The following is a 19,182-nucleotide window of genomic DNA, read 5'->3' as shown; positions in this document are numbered from 1 at the left end:
ACAATATAAATTTATAGTTCATTTTAATAAATATGAATACATATGAAAGGATGCATAAATTATCTATGTGCACCTAGTGATATATTTTGAAGGAAACGTAGTCAACATAGTAGTTATATATCGTAAATTTTTAAATGTCATACAAAATTATAACATATATTTCTATATATTTTGTAAAGAAAATAGTAATTTACAACGTCATCTTTTGCAGTAACTTTGGTTCCTGCTGGATCAGCTTCGCACCACGTTAGTCTCTATCCTTCACGCCTCAATTCCTCGCAAGAACCTGAAGAAAACAGAGTGGCGCCGCTGCGGCCGATCGCGCTCCGACGCTCAAGTCAGTGACGGAATCACCAAATACTAAGAGAGAATATCTCAACTCAAGGAACCGTGCGCAGTGAATCTTCGTGTACTAGCAAATATTCTCAAAGCGTATTGAAGCGTACTGAAAACGTACCTCAAAAGTCTGTTAAGAGTTCCTTATATACCTGAGCACTTTCTCTCTCCTGACGGTTACACCTCTGGACACGTGGCTCGCATCCAGCTGTACACGTGTCGCCATCTGGAGCCCCCTCCACTTGAGCGTCACTTCTACTCTTCAAGCTATTCGACTAAGTTACCCATACAAGGAGTAACTTGGTGCACAGCTTTCCTTGGAGCGCGATCCTTTAAGTGGCCAGTACGGGGTGTCACCATGCACACCTTCTCTGTGGTCTCGCCTACCGCTATCACAATCTGCTTCACTTGCACATCATGCATGTTCTAGGAAACTGTTCCCTTGCCTCGACCTCTGGCTATGGAATGATCATCTGATAACCTCATCCTCCGTACTGGTACCTCTTGAAAGCCTTAAGCGAGCCTTCTTGATCTTTCGGCGATGTGCCCCTTTCGGCGGTCTCTAACCACCTGATCTCCTAGTACTCATGTATGGCGACTATGGCACAACTCTGGTGACCGCCGGTTACACACACTAGAGATCGGAAAACGCCAAGTCAACGATTGGCGATTACACAGACTTCCCGACGTACTTCCCTTCTGTCAGCCAGGTGTCCCGTTCATCACGCCTATATTATCGCTTGCTGCCACGTCATCACTTCCGATTACCTGATCGGTACACAAGCCCCCCAGTCTTAAGCTGAGACTTGACCAGCGAAAAGACTAAGAAGTCAAATCATCGTCAATCTACGTGGCGCTTGTATGGATCTCCGTACGTTCGTATCCTTTGCCTTTCTGACGCTCCACCAACCCCCTCTTTAATCAAGCGACACGTGGCTTCATCAACGGTCGTTTTTAACTGCCGTTTGCGCTTCCTACAACGTTCGAAACCCTTAAACCCTTCGAGCTATTCACTGTTCCATCATCTTTCTTCATCCTCAAGCATTCCAAACGCTTTCTCTGCGAACCACGAAACCTCTCGTCTCTCTCAATCTTCAACTTTCTTCAGCGCTCATCCGATCATAAAAAGGTACCCCTTTTACTCCTCCTATTGATATTTACTGCATTTTAATCGGTTTGCATCATCCATTAACTGTCTGAAGCATACGTTGTGGGCTGTATCTCTTTTTCTCGTAACCTAAGGTTTCGTCCCTGATAACGTCCATCCCAGGGAACCCTTGTTCGTTCGTTCCATCTTCTTCGTCCTCAATCGAGTCATTCTCTGTTGTCCTCATTTCATCCCTTTTCTTTCCTTTGCAGTTCCTGCGATGGCTCACACGAAGTCCACCGCTAATCCTCCTTCTTCATCGCGAAACCCTCCGCCCAAAACTCGTAGGGTTGTCCCTGGGACAAATCCTCCATCAACACGCAACCCCTCACGAGCCTCTGGTGCTCCCTCCACACAGGCTAAGAGGCCTGCCTCTTCTCATGCCATCCCTACCCAGGCAACTCCACCACTCGCCGGAGGAGCCTCCCTTCCTCCGCAAGACTATAAAGAGCTCTATCCTTGGGCCACCCCAACTCTGCCGAAAGAGACATCCTCAATAAATACTGAGTTGGGCGTGCACCGACTGAGGAAAGGAGATCAACCCGACCTTTCATTCCACAAGGAGCATGATAGCAAAGTGGTCGTGCTGCCCTGCCTCCCGGGTGAACCGATCTGCGCGGACGATAAGGGGAACAACGACGAGTTGTTCTGCTTCATTTACGCTACCTTGTTCAAGAAAGTGAAGCTTAGGCTTCCTTTTACTCGTTTTGAGAGAGAGTTGCTGACCGATCTCAACATCGCCCCTGCCCAGCTTCATCCCAACAGTTGGGCATTCGTAAGGGCCTTCCAAATCCTCTGTGCGCACTTGTTGCTGCCAGCCTCGGTCGATGTCTTCCTCTTCCTGTTTGAGGCAAAGAATCCCGGAGATCGCCTCTGGGTCAGCTTGAACGGGATTGCTGGGAGATCAATCTTCTCAATCTTCCAGCAATCTTATAAAGACTGGAAAGGGAAGTTCGTGAAGGTGTGCCAGAATGATCAAGACCCCTCACTGCTTGACGGCTTCCCCTTGTATTGGGTAAACAAGGGGAACAAGGACTCTAAGGACAGCTTCAGAAGACCAAGAAGTCCAGACAACATGGGGGAGTTAGACAAAGATCTTTTTCTCTTCTGGAAGAGTGTGGCTGCCGTCAACATCACCTTCCCCACTGCCTCAATAATTCCCTTCGAGTTCTTCGAGAGCCAACTCGAAATACACATAGGTTAGCCCCTACTCCAGTACCAAGACTCTTGCTTCGTGTTAAAACTGACTTAGCACCTTTACCCTTCTGTATAGGCCTTGATCATTAATCCATGTGCTGCTTGTGTTATCTCTGCATAAATATACTTGTATTTTCTGTTTCAGTTTTGGTTGCTCACCTATCCTGTACCTTGTGTAGATAACATGTTGGGAAAAGGGAAACTGGCAGAATTGAGGGCGATCGCCGGATCCCACAAGCTCGCGGTGGGCTCCCAAGTTGTGCCCAACCCGGTGGTGGCGATTGCCACTACTCAAGGCAAAACTCTTCCCCGAGGTCCAACTTCTTTTGGGGTACTACCCGCCCCAGAAAGGAAAAAACTGGTTTTGAGGAGACCCAAAAGGAAAACTCCTCAGGTGGTGCAAGAGGAAGAAGACGACGATGAAGACACCGAGGATGGCCTCATCACTAAGAGGAAAAGGGCGGCCACCTCTTCACCACCTGCACTCCAAACACCAACACCGCCCTCGCCTCCAGCTCCACTACAACCAGTCCAAGCAACGCCCTTGGCCGCCGCGCCCCCAGTGGTCGAAAGCAGCGGCCCTAACTACGCAGAGGACCCTCCAAGCGCCTCAACACCGTTCGTATCTGTTGGAGAGGGTCCTCCTTCCACCACATCTATTGCTAGGGCCGCGTTAGGAGAAGATGAGGGCGCTCAGGTCTCACCAATACTGATAACAGAATCCCCGACCTCACCACCGCGCCTAGAAACCCCCCTTGCCCTACAAACTCAAGAGGGTGGTGGTGAAAGTCAGCACCAAACCCCTCCAACACCTCCAGCAGCAACCTCAAGCCTCCCAACTTCCTTCGAAGAGACCTTGGGACCCTTCACAGCCCAACTGAAGACTATGGCGGAAGATCTTCCTTTGCTCGTATTAAGAGCTGTGAAAGACTCTCTCAAGAAGCTTCAAGGGGAAAACTCCGAGCTCAGGGAGTCAAACCTCATGATAAGGGCTGAGGCAGAAAAGCTCACTTGCAACCTGCTAATGACTGAGCTGGAACACTCAAGGCTGGAGGATGCAATGGACGCGGAGCTAAGAAGCACGCGCAAGGAAGCCTCCGATCTGCGCCAGATACTGCACCTCCAACTCCAAGAGAAGATTGACTTGGAGAGCAAGCTGGTCCCATATAGGCTCAAGGTGGCAGATTTGGAGGCTGCAAAAAAGGCGGAAGCGTCCAGGGTGGAGAACATTGAGAAGAGATTTGCAGATCGGGAGATTCTCCTTGGGAAGGTCGAGAAGGAAAGGGATAAGGCCCTTGAGGAGCTCGCTGAAGCTCGCGAGGAGACCAAAAAGATTGCTGCAGAGCTGGCCCAGGCTCGGGACGAAGGCAAAAAAGCTACTGAAGACCTCGCTCGAGCTCGTGAGGAAAAGGAAGAGCTGAAGAAACAAACACACGAGCTCGAGCAGAGCGCTGCCCAAGTCCTCACCGTCGGGTTTGACGCTGCTCTGGAGTAAGTCGTATGCCAATACCCTAACCTCGACCTTTCCATGGTGTCGATCTGCAACGAGGTGGTGGATGGGAAGATTGTACCTTCTGAAGACTAGCTACCTCCCTCCATCACCTCTTCTTTGTAAAAACTTTATCTGCAATTATACTGCTTATGTAATTGTTTACATATGCATGCAAACTTGAATTGCCACTTCTTATATAATTTTCACTTCCTGTGTATCGTCTTTCCATTTACTTTACACGCCTTAAACGCCTCTTATTCGCTGTGTGGTTGACCAACATAACCGGTGAAACTTACCCAAACAAATTAACTCAGCAATACTCGGGCTTAACCACTCACACACTGCTTTGAACTTGAGCAAACTGTTAATCTTATAACAATTTATCGAACTGTTAACTCAAAGTACAACTTGAGCAACTATTAACTCTTAAGCGATGATATTTAATATAACTTGTGGACTTAAGGCAACAAACCTTAGCATAAAATCACTCACTAGGCAGCAGGTTTTAACTCAAACTGGTATTAAAATACAGTTTACCTGATTTGCCAAGCGAAGCGACCCCTTATTCCTGTCATCGCCTGGAACTCTTCTGATCGTCGTACCTGAGCTCGTTCAAGATGAGGAGGATTTTGTCTATCTTCGCACCGCCTGCCAGCGTGGAAGCTTTACCTGGTCTTACTGGGTCAATATTGATGTTTCACTTAAAGGGGAAAAGGCGTTTTCCATCAACCTTCCCTTCCCGCCGTTTAAGGTCACCAACACCCCTGAACTTTCAGTTCATCTTGCCTAAACTCACTCTGAGGTGAGAAGGGCTTTTTCTGGTGCCTTAGCTTGCCCAGGGTGTACATCTCCTCCCCCCCTCGAACGCGCTGAGGACTTTTAATCTTGCCTCTATCTGCTTGTGCAAAGAGGTCTTTTGATCTGTCCTTGCCTGCACTCGCTCGAAGGCGAGGAGGACTTTCTCTTCTTGCCTGCACTCGCTCAAAGGCGAGGAGGACTTTCTCTTCTCACCTACACTTGCTCAAAGGAGAGGAGGACTTTTCTCTTTTGTTCTTGCCTGCACTCGCTCAAAGGCAAGGAGGACATTTTTTGTTCTCGCCTGCACTCGCTCAAAGGCGAGGAGGACTTCTTCTATTCTCGCCTGCACTCGCTCAAAGGCGAGGAGGACTTTTTCTGTTCTCGCCTGCACTCGCTCAAAGGCGAGGAGGACTTCTTCTGTTCTCGCCTGCACTCGCTCAAAGGCGAGGAGCGCTTCTTCTGTTCTCGCCTGCACTCGCTCAAAGGCGAGGAGGGCTTCTTCTGTTCTCGCCTGCACTCGCTTAAAGGCAAGGAGGACTTCTTCTGCTGCCTCAAGACGCACGAGAGCGTTGAGGTCTTTAATCATTACTGGTGCTTCGATCACCGAAAGACGATGAGGTCTTTTAAACTTTCAACTATTGCCGCCGGTCACCGAAAGACGATGGGGACTTTAAAACTTTCAACTGGTGCCGCCAATCGCCGAAAAACGATGGGGACTTTTAAAACTTTTAACTGATACCGCCAATCGCCGAAAAACGATGCAGACTTTTAAAACTTTTAACTGAAAGCATGCAATATAACTTTGTCGTTTCTAAAAACTTTCAAAACAACAAGCATGCAATCTCAGAAACTTAAGCTTGAAAAGTCTTCTTTATTGGGTGGCCTCATTAAAAACCCTCCTTAGGGAAAAAAGAGTGCCCCCTTGAAACTGTTTTAACAGAAAACATGTAAATTTCATCATGTTCGTTTTTACTTAGAAAGCTTTAACTGTAATATAATTTGAGAAGTGTGGCGTTCCAAGTGCGAGGAATCGCCCCTCCTTCTAACGTCTCTAAGCGGTAGGCGCCGTTCCCGAGCACCTCGGTTATTCTGAACGGTCTCGTACTGATGGGCCTTCCTCATCACCAGGTCGCCCCCTCTGAACTGCCTTGGCATTACCTTAGAGTTATACCTTCGCTCAATCCTCCTTTTTACTGCCTCGGCCTTTACTCTTGCCTCCTCCCTGACCTCATCCAGTAAATCCAGATTCAATCTTCTTTCTTCGTTCGAGTCTTCCGCCACAAAGTTTTGGAATCTCGGCGAGCTTTCCTGGATTTCAACTGGAATCATCGCATCACATCCATAAACCAAGCTAAACGGGGTCTCGTGGGTTCCTGACTGTTCAGTGGTATGGTACGCCCAAACTATGCGGGGTACCTCTTCAGCCCACGATCCCTTAGCTTTCTCTAGCCTCCTCTTTAAACCTCTCAGCAACACCCGATTGGCTGACTCTACTTGGCCATTCGTCTGTGGGTGCTCAACGGATGCAAACACCTGCTCTATTCCCACCTCTTCGCACAACTTCTTCAATAGGTGACTTGCAAACTGAGTCCCATTGTCCGACACCAGGCGTTTAGGCACACCAAACCAGCACACGATGTTCTTCCATACAAAGCTTTCGATCTTATGTGCAGTGATCTGGGCTACTGGCTCCGCTTCGATCCACTTGGTGAAGTATTCAATCGCCACTACCAAGTACTTCATCTGCTTGACCGCCAATGGGAAGGGTCCCAGAATGTCAATTCCCCAAGTATGAAACGGCCAAGGGCTGTAAATCGACTTCAGCTCTTCTGGAGGCCCCTTGTGCCAATCGGCGTGCTGCTGACATTGCTTTCAACATTGAGCATACTTCTTGCAGTCCTCCCTCATCGTTGGCCAGTAATAACCAACACGGAGGGCTCTTGCAGCCAGAGCTCGACTCCCGATGTGACTCCCACATATACCTTCATGGAGCTCGGCCATAATCCGTGTACATTTTTCTCTGTGCACACATACTAGGAGTGGGTGTGTAAACCCAAACCTTAATAGCTCGCCGTTGATCAATTGCTAGAGTTCTTCTTTATCTTCCTAGCCTCCGTCGGATCCAGCGGGAGAACGCCATCTGCCAGGCAGCGCTAGTATTGCGTTTACCTTCTTCCCTCGACATGCTCTTATTCTCAGCGATCTCAAGGTCTCCTGGGTCAAGGACATGTGACTCCTCGCCGCTCTCTCCGTCGACTTACTTATCTGAAGAACCTGGTGGTCTGCTACAAACGCCCTGGGCGTCTTCAGAGTTTCTTGAATAACTGTCCTCTGCCTACCCCCCTTGCCTGAACTGGCGAGCTTGGCTAGCAAGTCACCTCAGGCATTTTGCTCTCTGGGTACATGCACCACCTCAAACGAGGCAAAGGAACCTTTCAACTCCTGCACATACTCCAAGTAAGCCGCCATTTGTGGATCCTTGGCCTGGAACTCGCCTGTTACTTGTCCCGTGACCAACAATGAGTCACTCTTGGCCATCAACACCCTAGTGTTGAAGACGGATGAAGCCTCTTCTCTACCTAGTGTTGTGTATGTTTGATGTAGAAAATAGCTAGTTTGTTGTAAAGTTTGTAATAGGTTAGATGATCTTGTATGTAGGCTTGTATTTGTGTAAGGTTGCCTTTTGCTACATGATCTATCCTAGATGCCTAACCAAGTCTAGATTAAGCACATGATGTGGTTAAATGGTTTTTGAAAAGCTTTTAAAAGTTGTCTTAAAAGATTTAAATCAGTACAAAAATAAATCTGTTTTATGGAGAAAGAATCGGTTTATTTCTTCTCTGTTAAAAGGCTTTTCTAAAATTCTGTTAGGGTACCACAGGTAAAGCTTAGTTAGTTATTTCAGTTAAAGCTGAGCTGGCCTATTTGTTATATTTTAATCTGTTTCACTAAGAAAGAACAGGTTTATTCTTTGGTGAGTTGAAAGGTTTTTCACAAGTTAGTTAGGGCACCAAAGGTACAACTCAGACAGTTATTTCAGTTAGCTGAGTTGGCGGTTTTCACAAAATAAATCTGTTAAGTTCAAAAATGAATCTGTTGTTTTCATAACTGCTTTTCAACTGTTTTTTGAAAAGAAGTTAGAAACTGTTTTCTATATAAAGAAAAGTCTCTCTCACATGAAAAAGTGCTGAGCAATTACGTTTTTGACAGAGATCAAACATTTTCCATGTGAGAAGAAGGATCAAAAGATTTTTGAAAGGTTTTCCAAAGAGATTTTCAAGTGTGCTTGTTCTAGGAAACCTTTGATCTTGGTGAAGGTGCTGGTGCAGTTCTGCAGCAAATTGAACTACTGGTTTTGAGTTCTTGCATCTTCTTTTCAGGTGTAATCTTTCCTTTATTCTAGTTTGTAAAGGTGTAAGTGTTAGTCACTCCTTGATAGGGTTTCTTGGAGTGCAAGGTGTGTTGAAATAGGGTTTTTCAGCATTGATTGTCTTGTTCTTGTAGTGTTCAAGAACTGTTGTGTTTGTAAGTAATTGGTACTGTTTTTAGTGGATTCCACCTTGGGGTAAGGTGAGACTAGACGTAGCTCTGTATGAGTGAACCAATATAAAAACTTGTGTACCTTTTCTTCTCATCCCTGCACTCATTTCTGGTTTTGCTTAATTCTGTCAAGAACTAAATCTGTTCTTTTGAAATTGAATCTGTTAATTCTGGGTTTAAGTAAGAACTGTTCTTCCTGATTTGTTAAAGCTTTCTAATCACAAACAAGGCAGTTGTATATGACGGTTTAAGTGATCTGTGAACAAAGAGTCTATTCATTAAAATCTGAGAAAGAATCATTCTCCTTAGAACCTTGTGTTGAGTAAATTTGTTTGATCTCTAAGCATAGCTGTATCCTTCATCCTCATAATATTCAGCTGATCTGACTCTGTTATAATCCTCTGTTGATCACAATTTTATATTGAACAAATTCAAATTGTGCTAGACTGTTCTGAAGAATCAATCTGTTTCATGCAAAAAACAATCTGTTCTTTTTGCCTCTGGTATACTGAAAATTGTGTGTTCTTGCGAAAATTTTTATAAGCTCAATTCACCCCTCCCCTCTTGAACTTAGACACTAATAGACCCAACAATTGGTATCAAGAACTAGGGCTTGTATTTTGCTCAAGTGTATGCATGATGTCTGAGTTTAAAATGCCTTTTGCTGAAGGTGCGTCTATTAATAGACCTCCTATGTTTGGTGGTGTTAACTATGCTTTCTGGAAAATCAGGATGAAGATCTTTATGGAGTCTATTGACATGGGAATCTGGGATGCAGTGGTGTGGACCTTTTATACCTATGCAGATTGTCAAAGATGAAACAATAAAGAAGCCTTGGTCTGAATGGAATGAAACTGAGAAGAAGAAGGCCCAATATGACTCCTTAGCCAAGAATATCATCACCTCTGCACTGAACATGGATGAGTTCTTTAGAGTCTCTCAATGTAACTCAGCTAAAGAGATGTGGGATGTACTAGAGGTGACTCATGAAGGAACTGATGATGTGAAACGGGCAAGGAAACACTCACTAATTCAGGAGTACGAGCTGTTCAGAATGCAATCAGAAGAAAGTATTGCAGATGTGCATAAACGGTTTACACACATTATAAATCACCTCACTGGCCTTGGTAAAGTCTTTGACAAGGAAGAGCTTAACATAAAGGTACTAAAATGCCTTGATAGGAGCTGGCACCCTAAGGTAACAGCAATCTCAGAATCCAGAGATTTATCCAAGATGTCCACTGCTGCACTTTTTGGAAAGCTGATAGAGCATGAAATAGAGCTGAAAAGATTGAAAGAACAAGAAACAGTGGAGAAAAAGGGCAAAGGAATTGCTCTGAAAACAACCATGGAACATGATACAAGTGAGGAAGAAGTTGATCCTGAACATGATGAGACTGTGAGTCTGCTCACCAGAAAATTTAGCAGGTTTCTTAGAAAGAAAAACCGTGACAGAACTCAGCAAAGAAAGAGGTACTCCAAACAACCTAATGATTCAAATTCTTCCAATTACATTTGCTTTGGATGTGGTAAACCAGGTCATATAAAAGCTGATTGTCCAAACAATCAAAATAAAGAAAAATCAGCAAGCAAGAAGAGTGACAAAGGCAAAGGTAGAAGGGCATACATCTCATGGGAAGAAAATGATGTATCCTCATCTAGTAATTCGTCAACTGAAAGTGAAGAAGCAAATCTGTGCTTCATGGTTAATGATGAAGGATCCAATTCTGACTCAGTAAGTGATTTTTCCACTGATTTTGAAAACTATGATCAGCTGTTAATAGCTTTTAAGGAAACACATGATGAAGCAAACAGATTGGCTATAATGTGCAACAGATTGAATAGAGTAAATAGGGTACTTGAACCTAAGGTTAAAGCTCTTGAAGAAGAACTGCACAAAGCTAAAACTGGATTGGTTAGCCTTGAATTAACTTGTTTGCATGCATCTATTAAAACCTGTGATAACTGTAAGAAGCTGGAAAAACAAGTTGAATATTTGTTAAAAACACTTTCAAATTTCACTAAAGGAAGAGAAAATCTTGAAACCTTGTTAGGTTCACAAAATGCTGTTTTTAATAAAAATGGTCTAGGATATAAATCTGAAATGAAAAGCAATGTGAAAAAGCTGTCCAGTTTCTTTGTTCCTTCCAAATCAGGTTTTTCCTCTTTTACTCATTCAAAAACAATGCATACTGCAACATGTTTTTATTGTATGAAGTCTGGTCATGTATCTAGAACATGTAAAGCTAGGAGGTATCTTGATGGAAGAGGCCCAAGCACAAGCCCACATGCAAGCCCACCAAAGGGTAGATTTGGGCCAACCATAGAGTTATGGCCAAGAGGATCCAAGAAGACGTTCTTTTACATGTTCAAATGCCATAAACTCTAGTGTAGAGTAGACTTTAATTTCTTGTCAAAATTAGCATAGGAACTTTATTTGTAATTTTCTTAGAATTAATTTTGGCACCTAAAACACCAACCTAGGTAAACTTAGAGTTTCTAAAAAAAACCTCTAAATTTACCAAGGCCGGTTTAGAAAGCCCATGGAGGGGGTGAGCATAAAAACTAGACACACCCCTCCCCATGTGCTCATTTGTGCACCCATGTGCCATGTGCACCCATGTGCTTCACATTTACATTTCATTTGGCTAGCATTAGGGTTGCATTATGGTCCTCCTTAGCCTATAAAAGGAGGAGCCTACACCTTGTATTTTCAAGTTTAATTGAGTAAGGTTATGCTGCCATTTTTGTGCACAAGCTTTACTTCTCCTAGAAATCTAGGCTCTAAACTTCAATCTTTTCACCTTCTCCCTTGAGCTGGCCGAACCACTCAAACACCATACTCATCATGCACCTACAAGACCAACACAACTCCTAGGAGGGTCTTGATCATCTCACCCATTGCTTCCGCACCTTATTTTTCTACTTTGATCAAGAAGAACACATGAAAATGCCATCATTTGGTATCATGAGCTTTTGGTTCTTCAAGATGAGTAGCTTGGTCTTTTAAATTTTCAGTTCTTCTTTATTTCATATTGTCATTTAAATTCCATATTTGTCTTGCTGTTTTTTACTTTTTAAATTGTTCTTGGTGTGCTTATGGAAGATCCAACCGAAGCACAATTGTTCAATTGATCTTGAACAAATTCTGTGCAGCTTGTGATAGGATTCCTTACACCATTGAGTGGCTGTTTTCTTTTAGGAATTTGAGTCCTTATTGCTTTCTTAATTTTGCTTCATTTTATGCTTTGAGTCTTTATTTTCTGAATCTATAAATGTTGTGTCAAGTCATGTGAATCCATATTTGTCAACAATTCTTAGTAGTCCTATTATTGGCTTGATTGTTTCTTGCTTTTGGGTCTCTTTAATTTGTTTGAATCTGCTGTTCTTTAATCCTTTGGTGCCTTTTTTTATTTTTAGTTTGAGTTCATAATGTGTTTAGATCATACACAATTCTATTTCACAAATTTCCATTGTGTCTAAACTTTGGTATCTTGCTGTTTTTTGTTTCCAGTTTTCAGATTCCCCTGTTTACACCTTCTCTGTTTTGGCTGTTTTAACCCAGAAAAATATTTCCACCCATAGGAAAATTCTGATTTTCTGGAAAATGCAAGTTTAAAGTGTTATAGAAAAGAAAAAAAAAGAATTAGGTCAAAAGAAGCAACAGAAAAAAAATGATAAATCTTTTAAGATCAGAGTGCAAATCTGAAGCGCTCCAGCTGGCATAACCGAACACCAATTTTGCAAAATTTATTAAAAAAAAATGGTGCATCCGTTTTGAGTGATTCCAAAGCCAGATTTTAGATAAGATCCTGAATATCTTGCATAACAAATTTCAGAGCTAAATTCCAAAAATACAGATCAGCATAAATCGGGGAACAAACACGTTTTCTGGCCCACAACATTTTCCAGTGGTGCTGTTTTTTTATTTGGTCATCTAATCTAGTGCTTTTCTTTAGGAATTCTTTTGTGTGCCAACCTTTTATTGAGTACCTTTAATTGTTTGCTTTAATTTCTTGAATCTCTTTCTAAGTTGTCATATTATAAATCCTTTTGGTGGTACTGTTTTCTTTCAATTAAATTTGTTTCTTGCTTTTGTTCCTTGACCTCTCTTTTTGGGTGCTGGAATTTAATTTCTCCCTTGGTGCTTATGTGCATGGAATTTGACTTGGTTTAAGGTTTAGCCCTTGTGAATAGGTGCTGGAAATTGTAGAATTAAAGCCAACATTCTAAGGAGGAGACAAAGTCAAAGCCGAAACAAACATTCTTGAAATAAACACTACAAACACTTGGAAGATCAACAATCAAAGACAACAAGGAAGTGCACTAATCAAAAGAGGATCAACAAAGGCAGTTCTCTTATTTCCTTTGCAACTTGGTTTATTGTTAATTACCTTGTTAATTACGTTTAGACGGTGAGTGTGTCTTCAAGGGCTCAAAGTGTCCAAGAAGCCTCACCTAGGGCCGAATAGTATAGCATTCTTGATTAGTAATTGTTACTTGTTTGTAATTGTCGTTTCTTTTGCTTAGTTAGTGACGCTTTCCATGGTTATTTTGTTAAGTTTGTGTTAAACCGACTAGCTTTGTTGATTAGTAGCTTGCATTGTTTTCTTTCATTGAAAATTTGATTTCTCAACTTAATTGTGTTCTAAGTGGTTTACTAAGAGAAAGTTTTGTGTGAAGACATTGAGGGATAGTTTTTGGCTAAGGCAAAGGCTTGGTATTTAAGTAGTCCTTTGTGACTCACCTCCCTTACCTGGAAAACTACCTTCTTTGACTTTCCTAAGTTTTCTCAAGGTAAAATACTTGTATACACAAAGCTTTAGCCATGTCTTCTTCTTCTCATTCTACAAAGTCTATTGGAAGTGAATTAAAATCTTTAAAAACTCTTTTGAAAGAAGTTTCACAAACTGTGCAATCAATTGCATATAGACAATTGGAGAGTGAGACTAAACTTAATGTTTTGACTAAAGCAAAGGATGAGAAGTCTCACATTCTAAAAAAATTACCTTCTCATGCATATATCTCTAAAGATCATGATTCTTTTGGGGAGGGAAGCATTAGAGTAAATGATTATTATCAAGCACCCCCTAGAAGACATAGAAGAGATAGAAAAGAACAAGAAAACCCAAGAGGGGTTAGGGTAGACCAACCCCATTTCCATGGAAAAGAAAATATAGAAGCATGCGTAGATTAGGAAATGAGGGTAGAAAAATTGTTTGCTTCCCATAAAGAAAGAAAGGAAAGAAAAACACAAAAGAAGAGAGGGGAAGTCGAAAGGGAAGCTAAAGAAAAAGAAGAAAAAGAAAAGCATGAGAAGACCCTTGAAGAACAAAAGGCGTGGGAGAAGAGTGTTCCTTCCCACAAGGTCATTCAACAAGACCAAAGATTTAAAAATACCTTTGAAAATATGTGTCTTGTTGAACAACCTCAAAGCCTTACCTTTTGTAAAGGAACACTTGCAAGCCTAAGTGAAAAAGAAGAGTCTTTAAAAGAAGCTTGCATAGATAAAAATGAAATAGATTATTTCTCATATGTGCTAGGATATCACCAAGTGAATGTCAAGTTTTTTATAAGCATCTACAAAAACAATTTTTTATGTGAAGTAGTGCCTAAAGAAACTTGTCATGTCTTATTGAGACAACCATTGCAAAGTGTACAAATCCTTATAAACAATGGTTGTCACAACGAGACTATCCTTACACATAAGAGAAAGAGTCTTCATGAAGGAGAACTCATGGGACAAATTAGAGTTGATAAAACTCTAGAGCTTTTAAAAGGAAAACTTTTGTCCCCCATGAGAAAAGAAGTTCAAAGACATTACCTTAGGTACAATTCTTGTTTTCAAACTACGCCCAAGGCAATGTCTCATAAACTCTATACTCCTTCACCTTTTGCAAATGATCCTTGGGAAGATATAAATTTCATATTAAAACTCCCTAGGACAACAAAAGGTTGTGATTCAATCTTCATGGTTATGGATAAACTCTTCTCTAGAGAAGTGATACATCTTCATGGTTTATCTTCAAGCATAGTGTTGAATAGAGTTCCAAATTTCGCAAACCATGATTTGAGGATTTCCTTTGGAAAACTTCCAACTAAATTGCACACTTTAAATTCTTATCATCCTCAAACGCATGGTCAAAATATATTTGAAAATCTAGCTCTTTCTACTATGCCTAGAATAATCATGAAGTGCACACACAACTCTAGAGGTGAGCAAACATACCATAAAGTAGTTCACAAAACTACTTATATTTCTACTTTTAAAGTTATGTGTGGGTTCAATCATCTTTCTCCTTTTAAGTTGTTACCATCTTCTATAGGATTTATGCCTAAAGAGAAAGTAACCACAAATGAACATTTTAAAATACATAAGATGATTAGAGACCACACACAACCATTAAAGGAGAAACTTTGTCCAAGGTTGCCAAAACCAAAAGAAAAACAAAAATGGCAACCTAGTAAAATTAATTTGCAAACTAACACCTATGCCTTATTTGATTATTTCTATAGGTGGACGTTTGATCCAGGAGGACAAGCTTTGGCGAAGCAAAAGGTTGCTATCCGAGATCAAGTCTGTAGATCTGAGGATAGATCTTCTCAAGAAGGAGGAGATGATGGACACCATCCAGCCACATCCATTCCCCTAGCCATGAAGAAGAAGAAGCAATGGATTTGAGGACAAATCCTTTTCAAGAGGGAGGGGATGATGGAAGAGGCCCAAGCACAAGCCCACATGCAAGCCCACCAAAGGGTAGATTTGGGCCAACCATAGAGTTATGGCCAAGAGGATCCAAGAAGACGTTCTTTTACATGTTCAAATGCCATAAACTCTAGTGTAGAGTAGACTTTAATTTCTTGTCAAAATTAGCATAGGAACTTTATTTGTAATTTTCTTAGAATTAATTTTGGCACCTAAAACACCAACCTAGGTAAACTTAGAGTTTCTAAAAAAACCTCTAAATGTACCAAGGCCGGTCTAGAAAGCCCATGGAGGGGGTGAGCATAAAAACTAGACACACCCCTCCCCATGTGCTCATTTGTGCACCCATGTGCCATGTGCACCCATGTGCTTCACATTTACATTTCATTTGGCTAGCATTAGGGTTGCATTATGGTCCTCCTTAGCCTATAAAAGGAGGAGCCTACACCTTGTATTTTCAAGTTTAATTGAGTAAGGTTATGCTGCCACTTTTGTGCACAAGCTTTACTTCTCCTAGAAATCTAGGCTCTAAACTTCAATCTTTTCACCTTCTCCCTTGAGCTGGCCGAACCACTCAAACACCATACTCATCATGCACCTACAAGACCAACACAACTCCTAGGAGGGTCTTGATCATCTCACCCATTGCTTCCGCACCTTATTTTTCTACTTTGATTCAAGAAGAACACATGAAAATGCCATCATATCTTGTTCCTAAAGGATTGGCCAAATGGCTTCCTAAGGAAAGGTGTTAATCATGCTGGACCCTAGACTAAAGGGGTACCATTTGTGCTAAATCTGTTTTGTTGCAGAAAAACAGCAGGAGAAACCAGTGGTACCTTGACAGTGGCTGCTCAAAGCACATGACTGGTGATGTGACTCAGTTCATAAATCTGAAACTCAAAGCTGAAGGGCATGTCACATATGGAGATAACAATAGAGGAAAAATTCTTGGAACAAGAGATGTTGGTACTAAAGACTCAACCACTATTGAGAATGTATTGTATGTTGAAGGGCTAAAACATAGTCTTCTAAGCATTAGCCAGTTGTGTGACAAGGGATACAAGGTCAATTTCGAAGCCAACACTACAATTTCAAATGAAATTTTTGGTAAGGTGTTGTTCACTGGAAAAAGGGTAAATAACATCTATCTCTTAGATATTATAAAGAGTTGTTCTGAAAACGAGTGTTTGTTGTCTAAAAATGATGAGTCATGGTTGTGGCATAGGAGGCTAGCTCATATTCACACAAATCACTTGAATAAGCTAAGGTCTAAGGAACTTGTTTCTGGTTTACCAAACATAAAGTTTCAAAATAACAGATTGTGTGATGCTTGTGTAAAGGGAAAACAGATTAGAACTACCTTTAAATCAAAAGATATGGTTTCTTCAAATAAAGCTTTGGATGTTTTGCATATGGACTTGTTTGGACCATCTAGGACTGCTAGCTTAGCTGGAAATTACTATGCTTTGGTGATTGTTGATGACTTTTCAAGATATACATGGACTTTGTTTCTTGCTTCTAAAAATGATGCATATAAAGCCTTTAAGAAACTAACTAAGGTTCTGCATAATGAAAATGAAAATAGGATAAAACAGATTCGTAGTGATCATGGGGGAGAATTTCAAAATGCAAAGTTTGATAAATATTGTGAAAAACATGGGATCATACATAGTTATTCTGCTCCTAGGACACCCCAACAAAATGGTGTTGTTGAAAGAAAGAATAGATCACTAGAAGAGTTAGCTAGGACTATGCTAAATGAATCTGGTTTACCTAAATACTTTTGGGCTGATGTTGTATACACTGCTTCTTATGTGCTTAACAGAACATTGATTAGACCAATTCTTAAGAAAACTCCTTATGAATTGTATAAAGGTAGGAAGCCTAACATTAGTCATCTTAGAGTGTTTGGACGCAAATGCTTTGTTTTAAATAATGGTAAAGATAATCTGGGGAAATTTAATCCTAAATCAGATGAAGGAATACATATTGGATATGCTATAAATGGTCATGCTTATAGAGTGTATAACAAAAGATTGCTTGCAGTTGAAGAATCTATACATGTTATATTTGATGAAACAGATTTTTCTGTGTCCAAATCTGTTCTGGATGAACCTGGTATGGATGATTTAAGAACCATTATGCAACAGAATCAATCTAGTGAGCTTGATACAACTAATTCAAATTCTATCAAAGAATCTACTGTGAATGCAGGACTGCCTAAAGAATGGAAGACTCCAAGGGATCTCACTCTTGACAATGTAATTGGTAAAATTGAGAAAGGAGTCTCAACAAGGAATTCACTCAACAATTTCTGCAGAACAGTGGCTTTTGTGTCACAGATTGAGCCTAAAAGCCTGGAAGAAGCATTGCAAGACAGCAATTGGATAACAGCAATGCAGGAAGAGCTGAACCAGTTTGAATACAATGAAGTGTGAACTTTGGTTCCAAGAAAGCATGAGATGAACATCATAGGAACCAAGTGGGTGTACAGGAACAAGATGGATGAACATGGAGCTATCACTAGAAATAAAGCAAGGCTGGTTGCTAAAGGTTATAACCAAGAAGAAGGTATTAATTTTGGTGAAACCTATGCACCAGTAGCACGTCTTGAAGCTGTCAGATTACTTCTAGCATTTTCCAGCATACAAGGTTTCAAGCTGTTTCAAATGGATGTCAAGAGTGCATTTCTAAATGGCTACATCAATGAAGAGGTGTTTGTGTCTCAGCCTCCAGGGTTTGAAGATCACAAAAATCCAGAACATGTGTACATGCTTAAGAAGGCCTTATATGGATTGAAGCAAGCACCTAGGCAATGGTATGAAAGGCTAAGTGAATTTCTGCTCTCTCTAGGAGATAGTCGTGGCAATTCTGATAAAACTCTCTTTCTAAAGAAGAAAAGGGAAGTGTACCGCCCTGGTAGTCGGAAGTGATGACGTGGCATCCAACTACAGTATAGGCGTGTTGACAAGGCGCCAGGTTGGCAGAAGGGAAGGAAGTCGGGGGGCTCGTGAAGTCGCCAATTATTAAGTTGGCGTGTTTCGATCTGCAGCATACCAGAATCGGTGATCACCAGGTTAAAGATGAAGTCGCCAGATGTAAACTCAGGCGACCTAGTGATTGGAGATCGCTAGAGAAAGCACATCGCCAGAGATGAAGGTGGTGCAGATTATGAAGGCGGCCGGCGAGACCACAGGGAAGGTGTATGAAGGCACCCTAACTCGCCAGTTCCAGTAGAGATCGCACTCCCAAGTTAGCTATGTACTGGGTAGCACCATGCGTAAATAACTTAGCCAAAAAGAGAGTCAGAAGCAGCGCCCAAGTCAAGGAGGCTCCAGATGATGGCACGTGTACAGTTGGATGCGAGCCACGTGTCCAAGTCTGTAACTGCCAGGAGAGAGAAAGCAACCAGGTATATAAGAGTTCTCAACGAACTTTCTGAGGTACGCACGTTGAGATTACACTCTTTACGCTTGCGAGTTATAGAGCTTACTGTGAGAGAGGATTTGCACGGTTCTTGTTCTCTTAGTATTTGGTGATTCGGTCACTGACTTGGGCGTTGGAGTGCGATCGGCCGCAGCGGCGCCGCTCTGTTTCTTTGCAGGTTCTTGAGGTGGATCTCGAAGAGGAACGGAGGTTTGAAGCGGTGCGCACGTCGATCCTTTGACGAGGCAGTTTCCAGCGTCCCGGTCAACAGGCAGGATCATCAGACGCCCACCGTGGGGCCGTGTAAAACTTGCTCTCATCCACAGCGTGAGTTCTTGAAGGTTTTCGAAGTTTCTGCGTGGTTGTGTGCTGGTGCAACCATCGTTCGCTGTTTGCTTGAAATTTGTTCGGTGAATTCGCGTTTTATACCGTTCGTTTGGGTTTTCGATCGGTGAAGTGAGGTTTTCCTGCTGTTTACGCGTAATTTGTTTGGTGGAGTTGAGTTCTTTCGCTCGTTTGTTTGTCCGTGGGAAGAGC

This window comes from Phaseolus vulgaris, chromosome 11 (genome assembly GCF_051622355.1).
Source record: "Phaseolus vulgaris cultivar YP4 chromosome 11, ASM5162235v1, whole genome shotgun sequence".
In the NCBI taxonomy this organism is placed as follows: domain Eukaryota; kingdom Viridiplantae; phylum Streptophyta; class Magnoliopsida; order Fabales; family Fabaceae; genus Phaseolus; species Phaseolus vulgaris.
This window is presented reverse-complemented; position numbering follows the sequence as displayed.